This window comes from Lucilia cuprina, chromosome 2, assembly GCF_022045245.1.
Source record: "Lucilia cuprina isolate Lc7/37 chromosome 2, ASM2204524v1, whole genome shotgun sequence".
Taxonomy (NCBI): Eukaryota; Metazoa; Arthropoda; class Insecta; order Diptera; family Calliphoridae; genus Lucilia; species Lucilia cuprina.
The window spans coordinates 47,092,523-47,112,684 of record NC_060950.1 but is presented as its reverse complement, the minus strand read 5'-3'; the positions used below and the strand labels follow the sequence as shown (position 1 = coordinate 47,112,684).

The following is a 20,162-nucleotide window of genomic DNA, read 5'->3' as shown; positions in this document are numbered from 1 at the left end:
AATCACTTGGAGAATGTGTTTACTGAAAATGATACAGATACTTCTATTAGTGCTAACATTATAAATAATGTGGTTCCACGCCCAATAAAATTCCGGTTCTCTACCGTGAAGACGACAATCAAAGGTCTAAAGGCAGAAAAATCACCTGGTATATATAAAATTACTACCACGATGATAACCTGCCCAATTCAGCACTGAGAATTATTTTGTTCATCTTTAACTCAATGCTACGTATTGGATATTTTCCTACCTCATGGAAAGTATCCGAAATTGTTATGATACCAAAACCGGGAAAAGTGACATCATACCGTCCCATTAGCCTGTTGTCTATATTCTGAAAACTTTTTGAAAAGTTATTGCTTGAAAGCCTTATACTACACCTTAACGATAATTGCATTATTCCTGACCATTAGTTTGGTTTCAGAAGAAAGCACAGCACCATCGAACAGGTACATCGAATAACTACTCTTATTCGGAAGGCCTTCGAGAGCAAACAATATTGCTCAGCATTATTCATAGATATTTCTCAAGCTTTCGGCGAATTGGAAAAGTGGCTGGACAAATTGAAAATAAAGGTCAATGCAACAAAATGTACTCACGTTACATTTACTTTAAGACGAGAAAATTGTCCTCCCGTACAGATAAACAATTGTTCAATTCACAATCGATGTTGTAGCTGACATACAACAGCTGCTACAATAGTCATAACAATGTTGTTGGTATTTTTTATGCAAAAGTTCTATACAACTCTTACGACAATTTTTCATATGTTTTTCGAATGTCGTAAGAAAATTCAGTGTTGCCAATTGTTTATTTCAGCATATAAATAAAAAATTCAATCGATTTAGAAATTACAAACAAAAATTTTATTAAAAAATATATATTAGTTTAAAATGTGAAATAATGAGAATAATACAATTTAAATAAAAAGAAATTAATTTGGTTTATTTTGCTCGTTTAATTAGTTTAATATTATTTGTTTTTTTTTTACTTTTGACATTGTTTAATTTGATTGTTTTTTTTTTTTATTGTGAACATAAACTTATGACTTGCTACAAAAATCTGTTTACAATCACTGTTACTACACTTTAGTAGATACAACGCTACAACATCGATTGTGAATTGAACAAATAAAAAAAATTCCTGAACAAAGCCATGTGAGATATCTTGGTATCCAACTTGATCGCCGCTTAACATGTACTCACCACATTGAAGCCAAGGTTACACAAATGAAATTACAGTCAGCTCAAATGTACTGGCTAATTCGACCACGGTCAGCTCTAAACTTGGAATACAAAGTGCTTTTGTACAAAACAGTTATAAAACCGATATGGCTATACGGCATTCAACTATGGGGAACAGCCTCCTCATCTAATGTTGAAAAATTACAAAGAAAGCAGTCAGCACTGTTAAGGTCAATAACAGGTGCTCCGTGGTACATTCGCAATAGTAATATTCATAGGGATCTCAATGTCCCCTTAATACGCGAGAAGATCAAATTCCCTTGTTTAACCTACTTGTCAAAACTAATAGATCACCCAAATCCCCTTGCTGTCATTTGAGGGTCATAGACGACTGAGAAGAACGGAAACATTGGATTTTGCCAGATAATCAAATTATCGAAAACTTTGGTTGAAATTGCATTGACAATAACAACGTTAGTTATAATTTAGGTTAAGATTTTAATACTTATTGTAAATTTCTACATAAGAAAGATTCAATAAAGAATAAATAAAATGAAACAAAAAACAATACAACAAATTAAATGCTTTATATAAAAAATACACAATTTGTAACATACTGACTGGTGTAGGTTATCATATGATTGGCAATGTCCGACTATAAATTAATACTAATTTTTTTTTTGTTGTTTCTAGATAACGTGTAAGTAGTTTGAGTAAAAATTTTACTTGTATTTGGTTTTTGTTACAATTTAATTTTTTATATTAATTTTTTAGCTTAGTTTTTACGAAAGCGTGTTTTACACAAACGGACGGAATTTGATAAGGACCCAAAATATATATATACTTTGTTGGGTCTCAGATAAATATTTGTTGGTGTTACACACTTATTGACAAAGTTATATATATATACCCTCTATAACCACAGATGGTGGACATAGAGGTCATGCTTTGAAATTTTTATTTATTAATTTTTAAATCGTACTCTCAGTTAAGAACTTACAGAGTCAGAGTCACAAGATTTTGTACAATTTAAAATCCCTATAAAACTTTTTGGTGCAAATTAAACGGTTATAAACAAATGTTATACAGATCATCAAAAAAGATGGGGGGTATATTATATTGTCATTCCGTTTGTAACACTACGAAATATTGGTCACAGACTCACAAAAGTATACATATTCTGCGTCCATATTAAATTCTAAGACAATCTAGCCATGTCCGTTCGTCTGTTTGTTTGTCCCGAACGGACAGCTTTAACGTGCATATCTGTTATAAAAGTACGAGTATAGCGATGAAATTCGACGTAAATAAATTTTATATGAGCCAAAATCTCCCTAACAAATTTTATGAGGATCGTTCCATAATTGACCCTACCTCCTATACGTGTATAGCAATGAAATTTGATATAAGTAAGTGTCTTACGAGCCAAAATCTATATATAAAATTTTTTGTGGATCAGTCCGTAATTAGCCATGTCCCTCATATAATCCCCTTCTTTATTACTGGCTTATAAATACAAGTAAAGCGATGCAATTCGACACACATCAGTTTTATACGAGCCAAAGTCTATCTACCAAATTTAGTGAGGATCGGTTTATAATCGATAAAAATTGATAATTGATAAATTTACTGTTGAATATTAAAATTCCGCAAGTGGTTGTAAAGCACTCGTACGAATCTTGTTAAACACTAAATTTATTTATAAAACTAAAAACTTAGGAACTTATAACAAAAATCTTAAAACTAACAAAGAATACATGTTTTAAACACATGTGCTAGAATTAAGGGTTGTTTTACGCATATGTAAAACACAACGCACATGCGTATGTCTTATTATATCAAATTTATTACCTATATGCTTATGGTAAGAACGTAATCGTGAAATGATAACAGTTTCTTAAATATTTTACCCAAGCACACTATATACATTTTTAAACTGAAATCTAAATACTTAGAAAAAATGCAAAAAACATCATTTTTTGTTTTCATTACAAACATATTTTCCTAATGAAACTAATCGAATAAAGATAAGTATTTAAATCATGTTCAAATATGTTCGAATTGATGATATTCAAAGTATACAAATTTAATATGAACCAAAGTCAGTCTACAAACTGTTATGATAAATGACATAACATTACTGGCTTATAAATACAAGTAAAGCAATGAAATTCAACACACATCAGTTTTATACGAGCCAAAGTCTATCTACCAAATTTAGTGAGGATCGGTCCATAGTTGACCGATTTCAACCATTTTCAATAGTCTTTGTCATTGTGCCAAAAAACATGCTTGGTCCAAATTTAATTATATTGAAAATTGCGGCCTGTACCTTGCGCACAAGGTTTACATGACGGACGGACGGACATGTCTTAATCGACTCAAAAAATGATTCTGAATCGATCGGCATACTTTAAGCCGTCCATATGATACCCTTCACCAGTCAGTATGTGTGTTAAAAATGGGGATTGTTTAAAAAAATAAAGCATTTGATTTGTTTTTTAACATTATTTCGGAATATTAATTTATTTTTTCTTTGGCAAAAAAGAAAAGGCTCAAAGGGGAATAGGGCAAAATATGGCCCTATCCTTAAAAATGTTGGTATGGGGAGTTAAGTCTACTTCAATATTATTTATGTAGAATTTAAAAGTGTCATTAGTGTTTGTAAGTGAATTTTGACCTTTATGTCATTTTCTGAAGGGGAGTTTGTATGGGGGCTAGGGTTAAATGAAGCCCGATCATTACAAAAATCGGTAGTGTCATTTAAAAATCTATAAAACTAAGTTTTGTCGACTTTTGTTGACATAATAGATCATTTAAATTAATTATAAGCCCTAAGGCCTTATTTGGGGGTACGGTTATGGGTGCTAGTCAAAATAATGGACGATTATAAATAGGCTTCGTCCCTGGGCCAATAGAAGCGTGTGTGCCAAATTTCATCCAATTATCTTGAAAATTGCGACCTGTTTACATGGACAAGGTTTACATGGACAGCAAGCCGGCCAGACGGACGGACATAGCTTAATCGGCTCAGAAAATGATTCTAAGATGATTGGTATACTTTAAGGTGGATATAGGACGAATATTTTTGTATGTTACAAACATCAGTACAAACCCAATATACCGTCCCCACTAAAGTGGTGTAGGGTATAAATATTAAAACTAACCTAGAATGCATGTTTTAAACACATGTGCTAGTTGTTTTACGCATATGTAAAACCCAACGCACATGCGTATGTCGTATTATATCAAATTTATTACTTATATGCATATGGTAAGAACGTAATCGTGAACTGATAAGGATTTTTTATATATTTTACCCAAGCACACTATATAAATTTTTAAGCTGAAATCTAAAACTAAATACTTAGAAAAAAATACAATTACAAATATCATTAATGCAGATGTTGGTATTTTTGTTTTCATTACAAACATATTTTCCTAATGAAACAACTAATCGAATAGTATGACTTAACCTTCGCATAAAGATAATTATTTAAATCATGTTCAAATATGTGTGAATTGATGATATTCAAGGTAAACAAATTTAATATGAACCAAAATCAGTGTACAAAATGTTATGATAAATGACGCGATGAAAATCTACATAAAGTTTATACTAAGGAAAATAATTATTCATTCCGAATTAAAAAACGATTATTCTACATGTGAACCCTATATAAGGTGCTTTTTATACCCTGCACCACTATAGTGGGAAGGGTATTATACATTTGTGCTGATGTTTGTAACATACAAAAATATTGGTCCAATACCCACCTTAAAGTATACCGATCAATTCAGAATCATTTTTTGAGTCGATTAAGACATGTCCGTCCGTCCGTCTGTCAGGCTGGCTGTCCATGTAAACCTTGTGCGCAAGGTACAGGCCCCAATTTCCAAGATAATTTGATGAAATTTGGACCAAGCATGTTTTTTGGCACAGGGACGAAACCTATTGAAAATCGGTCCATTATTTCACCTAGCCCCCATACAGCCGTATCTCCCGATTTGAACTTTTTATGCCACATTTACGTCAAATAGTCTGTTCTACAAAAATTGGCACAAATAAATTTTATATAAGTATAAATGACACTGCAGATTTTCGCAAGGATCGGCTTTTATTTGACCCTAGCCCCCATTCAAACCCCCCTTCAAAAATGTCTTAAACGTCTAAAATTGACTTGTAACCATTTGTATCGCAATGAAACTAAACAAAACTAACTGTTACTTAAAAATATATCCTTTTTCCAAATTTGCCGACGATCGGCCCATATTTGATCTATATAATGCCTCATTTTGAAAATTTAGTTTTTTTATCAATAAATTGCTTAAATATTTGGAATTATGGTAATATTCAACATTAATGTTTCTTTATAAAAACTAAAATTTTAAAAATATACTCATGGTGGTACTTTCCTACCTGTTAAATACTAGTTTTCCTTCTTTAAAATACGAGTGTAACGGTGAAATTTGACATAAACAAGTCAAAAACAAAATCTATGTACATTTTATTTAAAAATTAGATATAACCCGGTGTGCTTCCCTAAAAAAATAATTCTTATTATGAGTATTAAATTTATTCATGCAAGAGTTTAAGAACTAATAAAACTAGTTTCCCAGATAAACGAATTTTCGTATTTATTTAATATGGGAGGTGCGGCTCCCCACATTGGGACTTCGCCAAAATTATAAGATTCTAACTCTAATAATTTCCATGATAATCGAATTTTTGTATTTAATTTATATGGGAGGTGCCACACCCCTTACGCTAATCCGCCCACTTTTTATCTCACCTAATCATATTGACACTAAAGTGGCTGGGACAAAATTTGAGGACTCTAACTGTTATATTATCTCAAATATACGGATTTTATATTTTCTTAATATGAGCGTGGCTCCTCCCCCACTTGAAATTTCAAAGCAATTTGACCTATTACCTATTCCAGACATACAGGAATACGCTGAGAAAATTTCAAGAAAATCGGTTCAGCCGTTTAATAGTCTATAACGTTCAAACATACAAACAAACATACATTAATTTTTATATATATACTAGCTAATACCCGGTGTGCTCCGCAACTCCAATTGAAATTAAATACATAATAACCAAAAAAAAAATATTTATTTAGTTACTAAATTATACAATTTTTCTTAAAGGTTTATGATAATTTCTCTTGATGACAATATACTTCATTTAAATTCTTAAATATACATTAATAATGTATTTATTTCTTACTTGTTAAAATTAAATATAAACTTTTATTTTTTAAAAAATATATCATATTTTAGTATAAATAAAAACCCCAATTAAATATTTTGAAAATTTCAACCACAACAGTTTTCCAGATTAACAATATGCTGCATATGAGAGATGCCATGCAAATTATTGCAAGTTCACCAATTTTAATATATCTATGAAAAATTTGTATTATCTAACAGTTTTCAAGATAAACGAAATTTTGTATTTAATTCATATATGTATGTGGTGTCAAGCCCCCCATTATGCAAAATTTTATGAATCTAGTTCTATGTTTTTCTAGATAAACAATATTTTGTATTTTATTCATATGTCAAGTCCCCAGTTAAAGTTCGCTCGTTATACTCTAAATGTTATGCTGGAAATGATATACGATTTTTTTATTTTACTTATATGGGGGATCCAATCCCCCCAGATGAAAGTCCGCTCTTATTTCTTTAAAATGTTCAGATGAACATTAAATTTCTTGGTGCAAAATTCGAAAAATTTAGTTCTATTAGTTTCCCAGAGAAACGAATTTTTGTATTTAATTAATACGGGATGTGCCGCTCCCCTCATGGGTAGACCGCCAATTTGTCACCCAAAATGATTACATGGATGTTAAAGTTATTCATGCAAAATTTAAGATTCTGTAACTGTTTATCCTAAATAATCACATTGACACTAAAGTGGCTCCGACAAAATTTGAGGAGTCTAATTGTTATATTATCTCAAATACACGAATTTTATATTTTCTTAATGTGGGCGTGGCTCCTCGCTCACTTGAAATTTCAAAATAAAAAGTAGCCTATTACCTATTCCAGCCATACAAGAATACGCTGTGAAAATTTTTAGAAAATCGGTTCAAACAAACATTTTTTTGTATGTTTGGAATCCAAACATACAAAAAAATACACAGCAAAAAAATATGATTTGCATTTTTTGTTAAAATAAAATAATTTTCACTTTGGTTTTGCAAATATATTTTTTAATGAATAGAAAAAAGTATTTAAAACGATTTCAATTATATGAGAGTAGATTGTGAGTTATTGTACAATAATTTATATGCGAATAATGTAAGTTTGAAATTTAAAACTAACACAAATTTTTTCCAAGTGATTTTAAAAAAACAAATTTTTTTACGATAAACAAAAACAAAATCTACGTCTCGTCAATGTTTACCAGCAATGAATACGAAAGTGTTGTTGTTTTACTCTTGCTTGTATACTGCTAAGAACAACAACGTATTGCAAGTGTTAAGCGCATATATGTAAGTGTATAGAAAACACACTGTCTATAGCTTTGGCGGGCAAAGTGTTATTCTCACTTATACACACGTAATACAAATATTCTCACAAACAACAAAAACAAACTATACATAAAACAAAAACAATTTAATTTAGTTGCTCTCTTTATGAAATGGTACACAGAGAATAAAAGCCATTACAAATAAATGTATGAATACTTTTTATAGAAAGATCTATTAGACATACATATGTATAATTATTTATTTTTAAACAATTAATCGCTTAAATTGTAACGATTAAACGATCGACTGTTAATCATTTGAGTACCTATTAGATTCATTTAATACATACACAAACTATATACATATATCAATACCTACATATGTACATACATCAATACATTTTTACATCAAAATGTGCATCAGTACATACATTTATCAACGGATACATACAAAAATACATACATGTCTTCCGTTATTCATTATAATACTAATAATATAAATAACACAAATATGTACAAACATAAAATTTTTTTCAGTGCAAAGCACACATATTTTCATTTATGTTCTCTTTTATATTTTGCACTACAACATATGCATTTTAAATATTCTCTTTCTGGCCACCACGGGTCTATAGCTAAGCGCATTTACAAAAACAAAAGAGTACCAAGCGCATAGGGCTTGGACACTCTTGGTTTGGATGCTGTTGGCGTCATTGCGTTGTTATTTTTGTCTTGCCTCTTCAGCGTTTTTTGGTGTTGGATAGTTTTCAACTGCGCTATATTTGCTATCGTCTGGGAGTATTCCTTTATCCGTACATTTATGTCCCAGATATGTTACCTCTTTCCTGAAGAACGTACATATCTCAGGGTGCAACTTGAGATTATATTTCCTACATAACTCAAACACATTTGTTAAATTCGAAAGCATGTGCTGACAACAAATCCTGACAACAAATCCAAACAGGAAAAATATTTTGCTCTGCCAAGTTGATCCAAGATATCATCAATTCTTGGTAATGGGTATTTATCCGCTACGAGTTTTTTATTAATTTGCCTATAATCGACCACTTGTCTCCATCTCTTTTTATCGGAATTAGGAAGAGATTTCTTTGGAACCAATAGTATTGGACTATTATATTCAGAGTAAGATGGTTCAATAATTTTATCATCTATAAGTTTTTTAACTTGTCTATCAATCTCTTCTTTGTGTACATGTGGTATACGATAATTTTTTATATATATCGGAGTTGTGTCTTTTACTCTCAACTTTTGTTTATAAAAATTGTTTATTGTTATAGTTTCCGTTTCTAATCCAAAAATATCACTATAATCAGAACAAAGATTAGTTAATGTTTTTTCAAATTGTTTTGGAAATTGTTTCTTTAAAATTTTCATTATTTCAGATCTTCTTTGGCCATTGTTTATGTTATTATTTGTGACTATATCATAATCAGTAAAATTTTCTGTTTTTATATTAGATTGCTTTAATACTACAGGGCAATTATTGGTATTTAAAATCCTAATAAAAGCTTTGTCAGTTTTACCAATGTGTTAGCTATAAATACACCTTCTTGGGGCTCCTGATTTGGAACCAATATTTCTTGTTCAGCATGAGTGAATTTCACTTGACGAACGACCTCTGGTCTGGCTGGCAAAGTAATATCGCTGTGAGCAGATATAATTGGTACTTCTATCTGCTGTAGAATGTTTTCAGGCCTTAAAATAAAAGAATCATGATCTTGGCTAAATTCAAGAATGCAGTTATATTTTTTAATGAAATCCATTCCTATAATACCGTCACATGGTATCGGGAATTCATCTTTCACTACGTGAAAGTGATGAGGAATAAAAAACTGCGTGTATCTTAGATCAAAAAATATCATACCAAGGGATCTAATTTTGCCTTCACCTATTCCACTTAATGTTGTTATATGTTTAGTATTTAATTTTTTAAAGGCATACTGGAGTTTTAGCAAGGATATGTCTGCACCTGTGTCTACCAGCAATGTTATTAATTCTTTAGTTTGATTAATCTGTAGTTTTATGAAAATGCTTAAGTTGAGGTTAAGATTGTACACCTTTTTATTTACTGTTCTGATCCTAGGGGAGCGTTCTGGTTTTCCGAATCGCTGTCAGATAGATTGGCTGCTCTCACATAATTTCCGCGGTATTTCTGTTGTTATAATTGTTATTATTATTTCTAAATCCATTTCTGTTCGGATTTCTAAAGCCGTGGTTGTCTACAAAGTTATTGTTACTTCTATTGTAATTTATTTTCCTATCATAATTATTCTGTCTTTGTCCATAATGTAGTACGGCGTTTTGTTGCCTGTTGCCTCAGTGCAACTGTTTACAAACTTACTAACAACTTCGTTCATACTGTTAAATTGACCTGCTTCCGTGATAAGTTTTACTTTATCAATTGTGCAGTTTTTAGTAAGTGCCTTTACGGCAACCTGCGTTGAATATTTGCTTGCCAATTCGCAAGACAAGCCATCCGATATATACGCGTTTTCTAATGATTTTGTAAGATTTTCTATCTCTGTACAATATGCATTTGCTGTTTTATTATTTTGTCTTATGTTCATTATTTTTGCTGATAATACTTCCACCGATTCTCCCTTAACAGTATCATTCAATTTGCCAACAATTTCTGCTATGGTCGCTTCATTGTTAATTAAATTTCTAGCAGTTCCTTTTAGTTTAGTTTTTATAAGAGACACTGCTGGGGATTCGTGGCTTCCCTTTATTGAGTCGACCAAAGCCAATGAATCAAGAAAAGATCGTAAGTTTTCAGATTTTCCATCAAAATCCTTTCCATCAGCCTTGAGGCTGAATTCAAAAATTCCACTACTGTCTGCGACATTGTTTTAACTGTTCCTGATTCTTGCTGTGAAAAACTAAGTTTTATAATTATCTCTTCATGCAAATTCTCTGGTAAGTCAATTTTTATATCCTTTCTAATGGCAACTTTAAAAACTCTTTCTTTTAAATCCAGAAAAAATCCCTCTGCTGTTGTTTGATGTGCTTTAGTTAGTCTGTTATAATTTACGTTAAGTATTACTCTTATATCCTCAAAACAACGTAGCAAAGTTTGCATATGTTGGTGAATTGTTTCTTCCTTAGTTGGTCTATCGATATTCAAACATTTGTAAGACCGGTCAAATTTATCTCTAATTATTCTAACCCTTTTTACTATATCCGACCACTCCATCTATACTCTATCCAAATTGTTAGCTCGGCTTGTATATTTCTTCTTTAATATTTTATTATGTAAGGCGTAAAGACGCAACAATGTATTTAAACCTATTAAAACAGTTGTTATTACTAAACAACATTCAATTAATTCAAGACTTGTATTTCCCTGTACTACCTCTACTTCATTGACCACATTGGCCGAAGGATTTTCTTTTTTGGATTGGTGTTTTCCCATTACAAAGAACCTTAAAAAATTTTAATTGAGCTTGAAAACTTAAATATTATATATATTATTTTGATTATTCATTATTCTTTAAATTATTTATATGTAAAAAAAATAAAAATTATTTATAATAAAAATATTTGTCAAATGACGGTTAACGCCTACTGACCTAAATGTGCAACTGAATGCACAATTATATTTTTTTTTATTTTTATTATTTTATAATTTCAATTTTTATTAGATTTCACGTTGCATAGTCCAACAGATTTCAGCTTTTCCACAACTGCAAACAACTTTATAGCTCAATTGTGCCAAGGTATTTAGCATAACAAGATACCAAGGCTGATACCATAACACCATTCACCACGGGTTTAACACTGTTTTCGAAACGTTTCGATAGCGCCTGTATTTCGGTGTCATTCAAACCAAAACCAGAACAAGAACGATCATGTAAAGAACCTTTAACAGTTATATAAGCATAAGTGCCTTCGTTATTTACAATGGGTACAGGAATAGTAACTTCATTAGCTGTAGTAGATGGGGCTGTATTTGTTACCAAATTTGCAGATGCAAGTTGTTGTATATTTGGAGGATTAACACTGGGATTTGCGGTTTTTTTATGCCTTTTGGGTGCTTATTATTTTTTTTTAGCACTACAAAAAGGTTGGCAGGATCGCCATATAGTATTTTGCAAATTAAAAGACGTTTTAAGTTCTTTTATTTCTTCGCAAGAGCTAAATTACAGCTCTCTTGTGTTAAGCGAAGTGTGTCTTTATTGAAAAAGTTCTTAGATTATATAGCAATTAATTGCTTACACAGCATTATTCATAAAGTGGATAGTGTAACAATTGGACAGAACATTGAACGCAAGAAATACATACAAACAAAGCCACGATCAGTAAAATATTTAAAGTATTGACTGTTTAATCGACTTTGTAATATGATATTATTTTTAATTGCTTTTTCAATATTCTGTCGGCATAAGCGATACATGTTTTATGCTACAATTTATTTAGTTACTAAATTATACAATTTTTCTTAAAATATTATTATGATTTCTCTTGATGACAATATATTGCATTTAAATTCTTAAATAATACATTAATGATGTATTTATTTCTTACGTGGTAAAATTTTATATAAACTTTTATTTTTAATAAAATAATTCATATTCTTATGCCTTGATATATACAATTTTTTTTATTTTACCCTTTAATATAAATAAAAACCACAATTAAAGATTTTGAAAATTGTAACCACAATAGTTTTCCAGATCAACAATATGTTACATATGAGCGATGCGAAGCAAATTTTTGCAAGTTCACCAGTTTTAATCTATCTATGAAAATTTGAATTATCTAACAGTTTTCAAGATAAACGAAATTTTGTATTTAATTCATATGTGTGGTGCCAAACCCCCCATTATGCAAAATTTTATGAATCTAGTTCTACGTTTTCCTAGATAAACAATATTTTGTATTTTATTCATATTGGAGATGTCAAGTCCCCACTAAAAGTTCGCTCTAAATGTTATACTGTAAATGATATACGATTTTTTTATTTATATGGGGGATCCAAGCCCCCAGATGAAAGTCCGCTCTTATTTCTTTAAAATGTTCAGAAGAATATTTAAGTTCTTGGTGCAAAATTCGAAAAATTTAGTTCTAATAGTTTCCCAGATAAATGAATTTTTGTATTTAATTAATATGGGAGGTGCAACTTATCAGGATTTTTTTGATAAGTGGTTGAGAGAAACCGAAAAGAAAAACCAAATAACTCGATACAATTGATTTTTATTTTGTAAACATTAGCAGACCAATGATTTTTATTTTTATATCCAAAACAATAACTCGCAAATGTAAATACACGATTAGGACACACATACACACAAACTATCTTCAGAAATCATAGCAACCCAGCAGTTCGACAAACAGTCAATGCATACGGAAAAGTCAGTAATTTCCACTAATAGTTAACCACCTGGATGATCGTAATTCGTATGTTTTGGCCCATTCGTCACGAATGTACCCTTTGTAATCGAGAATGAGGACAGTCGTCACTTTAGTGTCCTCTTTGTAAGCGGGAGCGGAGACAGTCGCCTCTTTACTATCCTCAAGTAACCTAAAGATTACACTCTTAAAAGAATTTTTTTGTTGTACATCCGAAAGTTGTTATACATCCGAAAGTAGTTCTTTTGAAGAAATGTTTATTACTTTCTACTAATATGCCACCATCTGGTTGACTCAAATTTATATCTTTCGGGTCAATTGTCACATTATTGTCCCATAGTATTCTAGAGAGTAGACACTTGAAATTTTTTAATTTTAGTTCCATAAATATCTTACCACCTGGCTGACTCCAATTCGTATTTTTTTTTTGGTCTTTCGTCACAAATCAAGAATGAAGACAGTCGTCACTTTAGTGTCCCATTTGTAAGCGAGAGCGGAGGCAATCGTCTCTTTACTGTCTCTTTGTAGGGTGTAGAGTGACGATTAACTTCCTCGTAGGACAAGCCCATGTTAAAATGGGCAGGGTAGTCAGGTGGCCAGGGGCCACCACAAGTGGTAGGTTAAGTGGTCAGTTCGGGACTGTCCCAGATAAACAATATTTTGTATTTTATTCATAGTCCCCACTAAAAGTTCGCTCGTTATACTCTAAATGTTCAGACGAATGTAAAAATTCTGCAAGTGAAATTTAATGATTCTATATCTAACAGTTTCTCATATATACGAATTTTTCTATTTTATTCATATGGGCGCTGCTAATATTCAGAGCATTTAATAATTTGGTTGTATAAGATTCTAACTGTAGTATTTTCAAATATAAACGAATTTTTCTTTTTAATTTATGTGGAAGGTGCCACGCCCCCTAACGCCAGTCCTCCCACATTTTATCCTAAATAATCATATTGACACAAAAGTTGCTCCGACAAAATTTTAGGACTCTAACTGTTACATTATCTCAAGATAAACGAATTTTTGGATTTAATTAATATGGGAGGTGCAGCTCCCCTCATGGGTAGTCCGCCAATATATTACTTAAAATATTTACATGAATGTTAAAGTTATCCATGCTAAATTTTAAAATTCTAACTGTAATAGTTTCCGACATAAACGAATTTTTGTATTTAATTTATATTGGAGGTGCCGCTCCCCTCATGGGTAGTCCGCCAATTTATTACCCAAAATGTTTACATGGATGTTGAAGTTTTTCGTGCAAAAATTTAAGATTCTAAAGCTACGTTCAGACCTGTAAAATATTTGGTCCAAATATTTGTTATAAAATATTTATAAAGTTGCGTCAAACAAATGCAATATTTATTTCATGTTCAGACTTGAATAAATATTTGATGGTATTGTTTTATCAAACAGTGCAAAAATAATTTGGTTCAAACACACATGTTTTGCAGCCACAGTATATCGTATATTTTCATGCAAGAAAAAAACAATTTGGCAATTTGTTTTAATTTTAACTATTTTTATTAGGTTTAAAATTAAATTTTTATAATAAAAGTGTATAATATTAATATATGACATGATTGAAAAAAACTTTGTTTGTCGAATTTGAACATAAAATATTTCATGTTAACAAAAAGCAATGCGGATGATTTTCATAAAACAAATTGATTTGCTGGCAAATAAATATTTTCTCATTGTTTCATCAATGTGAACACCAAAAGTCAAATAATTTACGTCATTTTGGTAAAATAATTATTTGATCTTGCAAACCAAATGTAAGATCAAACAGCGTCAATGACAGCTGTTCTTTGTTTATTTTCTGAAAAAGAGTGTTATCACTTCATACAAAAATGTAAATAGTCGCCTATATGACTGGTTTTATTTTATTTTTTAACATGTTAACATTTCAGCAATGAAGTCATTCTATCTTCAAAAACAGGCAATTGAAACTTCTCTGAAATATTAATTATTCTCAATGTACGGGAATATTTTATAGAAATGACATATCTACATCTGTTTGACCGTGGGATTTATGGACTATGACAATTTTTGGATGAACAATTACATATTTAGAACAATAAGATATCAAAATATGTATGGGGGTCCGCGAATTTAAATAAATTACTCAAGGGGTCCGCGAAGTAAAAACCGGGGGAACCGCTATAGTCTATAGTCAAGCTATAGTTTAGTCTATAGTATTGTCTATACTCTAGTTTATAGTATTTTTTATAGTCTAGTCTATAGGTTTTAATCTAGTCTATAGTTTAGTAATTAATTGAGAAATTATTTAATTAATTTATTACTCAATTTATTTAAACAATTATTTATTATATTAATGGATATAAAAATATATTAATAACAAAAAAATTCTCTATAATTTTCAATTATATAGATATGTAATTTTATGAAAATTATTTATAATTTGGTTATTTCCGGGCTTATAGCGATTTTTTTGAAATCGCTATAAACCGTTCAAAACAACCAAGTTTTTTCGCTACATTGACTATACTAAATAGGTATTGAAATGTAATTTCAATACATTGTGCAAGTCTATATATCTCTTTTCCACTTGCACAAGGTATTGAAATGTAATTTCAATACCTTATGCAAGTCTATCTATCTCTTTTCCACTTGCACGAGGTATTGAAATGTAATTTGTATTTTTTTGTGGTAAAATTTTGATGAAAAACAATATTAAATGAAATTTTAGAATATATAGAAGTTATTATTCAATGATATAGCTTTTTAGTAAATATAAACACATATATTTTTGGCTTTTGGTTTGGTTGCGCATTAGTTGTTCTTGTTGTTATGTTCAATTGCTTTACGAAATTATTTGTTGTAATGTGAACACCGGGCAAACAAACTTTTACTATTTGTATTGAATTGTGTTTGGCTTTGTTTCTTCAAACAAAACGTCAAAATAGAAATACTCATTTTAAACACATTATGAAATAAAAATATATTTATTTTTTTGTTTTTAGGCAGAAATTTCTATGAAATCGTAAAAAATATTATTAAATAGTTTCTTTAACGTTTAACAAAAATGTTTCATGTTTGGCGTTCACATTGTGTTCACACTAAGAAAATATTTGTAGGTTGACAAATAAAAATGTTTCACGAAAAACAGCTGATATTTTGTTTACTCTTCAAAAATATTTTGTGTTCACATTACAGCCAACAAATATTTGATGAAAAACGTCAAATATTTGATAGGTGTGAACGTACCTTAACTGTAATAGTTTCCAAGATAAGCGAATTTTTGAATTTAATTTATATGGGAGGTGCCACGCCCCCTAACGCTAGTCCACCCACTTTTTATCCCATAAAGTGCCTCCGACAAAATTTGAGGACTCTAACTGTTATATTATCTCAAATATACGAATTTTATATTTTCTTAATGTGGGCGTGGCTCCTCGCCCACTTGAAAATTCAAAATAAAAAGTAGCCAATTACCTATTCCAGACATACAGGAATACGCTGTGAAAATTTCAAGAAAATCGGATCAGCCGTTTAGTAGTCTATAGCGTTCAAACATACAAACAAACACACATTCATTTTTATATATATAGATAGAAGATAGATATGTATAGATATACTAGCTAATACCCAGTGTGCTTCGATACCCCAATCGAAATTACAAAATAACCAAAAAAATTATTTATTTAGTTACTAATTTATACAATTTTTCTAAAAATATAGTTATGATTTCTCTTGATGACAATATATTGCATTTAAATTCTTAAATAATACATTAATGATGTATTTATTTCTTACGTGCTAAAATTTTATATAAACTTTTATTTTTAATAAAATATTTCATATTCTTATGCCTTGGTAAGTATATCAGCAAATACAATATTTTTTGTTTTACCCTCTAATATAAATAAAAACCACAATTAAAGATTTTGAAAATTGTAACCACAATAGTTTTCCAGATTAACAATATGTTACATATGAGCGATGCGAAGCAAATTATTGCAAGTTCGCCAATTTTAATCTATCTATGAAAATTTGAATTATCTAACAGTTTTCAAGATAAATGAAATTTTGTATTTAATTATATGTGTGGTGTCAAACCCCCCATTATGCAAAATTTTATGAATATAGTTCTACGTTTTCCTAGATAAACAATATTTTGTATTTTATTCATATGGGAGATGTCAAGTACCCACTAAAAGTTTGCTCGTCATACTCTAAATGTTATACTGAAAATGATATACGAATTTTTATACCCTTCACCTTCGTGAGAAGGGTATATATAAGTTTGTCATTCCGTTTGTAATTTCTATAATATAATTTTCCGACCCTATAAAGTATATATATTTTGGATCCTCATAGATAGCGGAGTCGACTAAGCCATGCCCGTCTGTCTGTCTGTTGAAATCAGTTTTTAGAGGTCCCCAGATATCGGCGAGATCCGAATTTTCAATAATTCAATTAGACATGCTTTCGAGAAGATCGCTATTTAAAATCAGCAAAATCGGTCTATAAATAACGGAGATATGAGCAAAAATCCGAGACAACCTCTGAAAATTTCATGCTTTGTTAAAAAAGTAACAACAACACTGTGGATTGGATAAAGATGTACATGTGCATGTGGGGATGTATTTAGTTTTATTCAGCTGTGTATTTTTTTGTATGTTTGTTGCTGTATTACAGTACAACGCTTAATATTTCTTTCTGCTACAGTTTATATTTGTTTGTGTGTATGTTATGTGTGACTTGTGTGCAGAGATACAAAATAAATAAAAACTGTTTTTTAAACATATGTACTTGGTGAAAGGTATATAAGATTCGGCACAGCCGAATATAGAAATATTACTTGTTTATTTATATGGGGGATCCAAGCGCCCCAGATAAAAGTCCGCTCTTATTTCTTCAAAAAAGGTTCAGATAAATATTTAAGTTCTTGGTGCAAAATTCGAAAAATTTAGTTCTATTAGTTTCCCAGATAAACGAATTTTTGTATTTAATTAATATGGGAGGTGCAACTTATCAGGATTTTTTTTGATAAGTGGTTGAGAGAAACCGAAAAGAAAAACAAAATAACTCGGTACAATTGATTTTTATTTTGTAAACATTAGCAGACCAATGATTTTTATTTTTATATTCAAAACAATAATTCGCAAATGTAAATACACGATTAGGACACACATACACACAAACTTTCTTCAGAAATCATAGCAACCCAGCAGATCGACAAACAGTCAATGCATATGAAAAAGACAGTAATTTCCACTAATAGTTAACCACCTGGATGATCGTAATTCGTATGTTTTGGGCCATTCGTCACGAATGTGCCCTTTGTAATAGAGAATGAAGACAGTCGTCACTTTAGTGTCCACTTTATAAGCGGGAGCGGAGACAGTCGCCTCTTTACTATCCTCAAGTAACCTAAAGATTATACTCTTAAAAGTAGTTTTTTTGTTGTACTTCCGAAAGTAGTAATTTTACCCATCTTTTGAAGAAATGTTTATTACCTTCTACTAATATGCCACCATCTGGTTTACTCAAATTTATATCTTTCGGGTAAATTGTCACATTGTTGTCCCATAGTAGTTCCATTAATATCTTACCACCTGGCTGACTCCAATTCGTATTTTTTTTGGTCCTTCGTCACAAATAAACTCTTTTTAAGCAAGAATGAAGACAGTCGTCACTTTAGTGTCCCATTTGTAAGCGAGAGCGAAGGCAATCGTCTCTTTACTGTCCCTTTTGTAGGGTGTAGAGTGACGATTGACTTCCTCGTAGGACAAGCCCATGTTAAAATGGTCGGTCATCTGGGTAGTCAGGTGGCTAGGGGCCACCACAAGTGGTGGGCTAAGAGTGGGCTGCTCTCCCACTCTTATATGAAAAAGGAATAAAAAAACCATGTGCTCAGCCAAAAACATAAGTAACAAAACAAAAGTAGTAAAGGTTATACTAAACCACTTAAGTAAAAATCATTTTATAACTGTTATTCTAAATGATTTATTAAAAAAAAAACAAAAATAAATCACAATCAGTGTTGCCACATTGGTTATTATTAACCAAAATTGGTTATTTTTATTTTGCATGTGTATATGTGAATTATTTTTTCGTTTTGGTTTTTGGCTTTTATTCCAAAAATAAAATTAAAAAAAAACTTCTTTTATCTCTAGTTTTTAATCAATTATGTAAATATACATATCGTGCTGTTTTGAATTTTGGTAATATGTGGAATTTTTTTTATAGTATAGTAGAATAGTCTACGTACTTAGCAGATTATGTCCTCCAAATTAAATTTAAAGTATAATTGCAACTTCTATATTTTGTATTGTATACAAAAGTTGTAATAACATCTAAACTCGTACGACGAACAATAATCGCGATATATGCAAAGATTTGATACTCCTGACCTTTGACTTCTACTATCTCACCATGACTTTTTGTTCTTTATTTACATTTTCTAGATAATGTTTTATACTAGTTTTTATTTTACCGTCTTAAATTCTATATTTTGGTCAATTTGTCGGATAATTTGGATAGATTACGTTTACAAATATTGCTGAAGTTATGAATATAATACTAACATGCGCTACATGGTATTATAATTTAAACCCAAATTTCGAACGAAATCTCCAAATATGTACATAAAATGATAAGAATTTTATAATATAAAATTGTTTTCCAAAAAGTCATATGTGGAATATTTTTAAATTGCACTAAAACGCTTAAAAAACTCAGTTATTTTTTAAAATAAATATTAATAGAGAGACATATTTTTATTGTTGAAAACACGTTAGAGTCGAAAAGAAACATGATAGAAAGCTGAAATATTTTGCCAAAATATTTTTTTTTTGACCCAGTTTGATTTGTATTGAAAATGCGAAATATCGGTCAACGATTATGCCCTATTCAGAAAATTACAATATTGCTTAAAAAATCATCTATAGCGATGAAATTTATTATAAAAAGTTTTATTGGAAATGTATTTGTCAAAATTTATGAGGATCGGTATATAATTGAATCTATCCCTCATAAAAAGTCTCCTCTGAAAATGACTTTAAAGCTTATAATGAACTGCAATATAGCAACAAAATACAACATAATCAAGGTTTAATGGAACTAAAATATCTCTGTCAGATTTTATG

General features: G+C 30.4%; 1 protein-coding gene and 1 pseudogene across 1 annotated transcript in view; one reads left to right on the top strand and one right to left on the bottom strand.

Annotated features, from left to right (window-relative positions):
- LOC111688633 (cyclin-dependent kinase 5 activator 1) overlaps positions 1 to 20,162 on the top strand; it is a 173,955-nt gene that overhangs the window by 120,368 nt on the left and 33,425 nt on the right. The window lies entirely within an intron of this gene.
- LOC124418875 lies at positions 11,290 to 18,604 on the bottom strand (annotated as a pseudogene).